Source organism: Antrostomus carolinensis, unplaced genomic scaffold (genome assembly GCF_000700745.2).
Source record: "Antrostomus carolinensis isolate BGI_N321 unplaced genomic scaffold, ASM70074v2 scaffold30438, whole genome shotgun sequence".
Lineage (NCBI taxonomy): Eukaryota > Metazoa > Chordata > Aves > Caprimulgiformes > Caprimulgidae > Antrostomus > Antrostomus carolinensis.
In genome coordinates, this window is record NW_010335480.1 from 10,499 (window position 1) to 13,139 (window position 2,641).

Below are 2,641 nucleotides of genomic sequence, written 5' to 3' on the forward strand. Positions count from 1 at the left end.
GCAGCTCAGGGCAGGGAAGTGTCCTCTGGCTGGAGACACGGGGCGTTTGGATCCATGTGGGTGTGACACGCTGACGGTCTTTGGACGATGCATTGCTCTCCAATTGATGGTCTTTGGACGATGCATTGCTCCCCAATTGCTGTCATTGGCCTTTTTCTTGAGCGCTGCATCACTGGTTGAGCGAGGGAAGCTCAACCAGGGTCATGGTCCTTGGGGGGGGGTCGCAGCACAGGGTACAGCAAGGGACAGACCCCCACCCAACGAGCTGTCAGTGGGTGTCAGTACCTGGGCACAGCGCTGGCTTCTCACCCAGAGGGGAAGGGGAAAGCTGGGGAAAGGGAACTGTGGGATGGGAAAGGACCGTGTCCTCCTCTCGGCTTGTTCCTCACCACTTCTGTACCTCTCAGGAGCCCATCAGTGCCTGGTGCTGCTCACCACGAGACTGGGGGCTCTGCATGGCAGGACACTGGACAGGACACAGGCAAGGCAGGGCCAACCCAGGTGAGCACGCAGCAGGCAAACCTTTAATAAGGAAACTAAAATCCAGATGATATCCCGGGAAAAACACCTCATTTCTGGAAGGTTAGAGAGCGAGTGAGCGATAAAGCTCTTGCCTTGGGTGTCTCCCCTTGCAGATGTTCCTTTGCCATGATGTCCTCCTAACGTGTCCCTGCCAAGGCTCCAGCTCTTTAAACCTCCCTCATTTAAAATTCCTCTGGCACTTCCCTATAACTGGTTTTGTTATCGCCTGGCACCGCCTCGCAGCCCCCTCCTGAGGAATTTGCACCTTGCCATACTTGGTTGATCAGAGATAACAAAATCAGCAGGTGTGACCAGAAATGATTGAAACTTCCAGGGCAGAAGGTGGGACCATCACAGGATTCCTGCTCCCTCACTAAACGGCCAGTACCCCAATCTGTCCTCATCCCCTCCCAGGGAATGGAAACAGGGAGCACGGAGGGGGCTGTGTCTACCTGGAGGTACCACATCTGCTGTCCTCCTCACCTCTACCTGCCCAGTCCCTCATGGGCTGCCTGGCCCTGGGTTTCCTGGACCAGGACTCCCTGCCCTGGTTCTCCTCCTCTCTCCTGTGGCTTTGTGTGAGCATAGCAGCAGCCAGCAGTGCCTGGTGGGGTCAGGGTGGAGAACCCCATGAGAAGGTAGGAGCAATGCAGCCCCCATGGCCCTGTAGCATGAAGATACCACACCAGGTGAAAGTCCTGGTGGGATGGAGCAGGAGCCCAGGAACAGTTCCGTCCTCTGGCTCAGCACAGGGGGAAGCCACAACCAACAGCTCTTACAGACTGTGGCCATTTCATGGCTCCAAAGTAGCTGGCCAGCAAGATTGACATGTGTGGACAGATCTAATGTGATAGAAATCCATCATGTTGGATGTAAGCGCTGCGTTACCAGCACTGGAGTGGCCCAGCTGTGTCCCAACGGGGACACCAGCCCTCCAGCAACACTCCAGGGACTTCCCTCTCCCCCAGCTCCCACTGCCTTTTGCTGGGCCTGGTGCTGGTGAGACAAAGCTCAGGAACCAGCTGGAGGAAAGGAGAGAAGTTTTCAAACCCATTTATTGTTTTCACTGTTCCTTCTCCTGGAGGTGAAGCGGGATCTGATGGGGACAACGGCCAGTGCCGGTGAGTGCCAGCTACCCTGTCCCCATGTCAGCGAGGGCTGACGTCTGTGTGCGTTCCTGGAGCAGGACAGAAGTGGGCTCCACGTGCCTTGGGGACACCATTTGCTGAGCGGATAATGCAGGGAAGTGTAAGGATCGTGGGGTGGCAGAGGCTTCACCTCTGTGTTTGCACACACCTTGCTCCCAGCAGCCCTGCTCAGGCGGCTGGCGGTGCGTGCCGGGGTCCCAGCCAGCGGGTGGGAGATGTGGGAGGTCCGGTCTGATGCTTCTCCCTGGGTCTCCTCCTGCAGATGTTGCTTTGGTTCTTTCTCTCAGCTGTGTATTGGCCGTGCCCGTGTGCTGGGCATGGTGGGGTGGACGGTCTGGAGTGGCTGCAGGAGAAGCAGATCAGAGCAGGTTCCAACTCCAAGCTCAGCCACCGCTGGGCCAGCGTGAGCACCTACGGTGTGTCCTCTACACGCTGCCACCTGCCTCCTCCATGTCCTCTGGGGAGCTCAGCGCCTCGACCAGCTGCAGCAGAGGAGGAAGGACTGCAAGGGTTCCACGGGCTCTGTGCTCCTCTGTCCTGAGTGGAAAAGCCCTGTGGAAGAGGAGCTGCTGGTGGCCTGGTGCTGGAAAGCCACAGATGTGGAGGGTGACAAAGCGCAGGGGAGTCCAGAGCGTCCCGAGGAGATGGGTGTCCCCTGAGGAACCCCAAAGCTGGCTTAGTGCAAGGTATTTGTGAGCAAGAGAACCGGGTCCGCTGAGGACAGCGGTGGCAGCTGCACTCCTGAGGCACTCGAGCTTCTCACAGAGCTGGTACTGGCCTCTCCTCGAGGGCTGGTGTGGAGGATGCCCAGGGTGGGACCATCTCATGTCCTGCTCGGCGCAGGGGTGGGCAGGTCCCCGCATCCCCGCCACTCCCTGCAGAAGGAATGGGACATTCAGCGCCAGGCTGAGAGCTCAGCTCAGCCAGCACCTGGGCAAGGACGGTCTCTACCTGGGCAGGCTGTCCTGGTG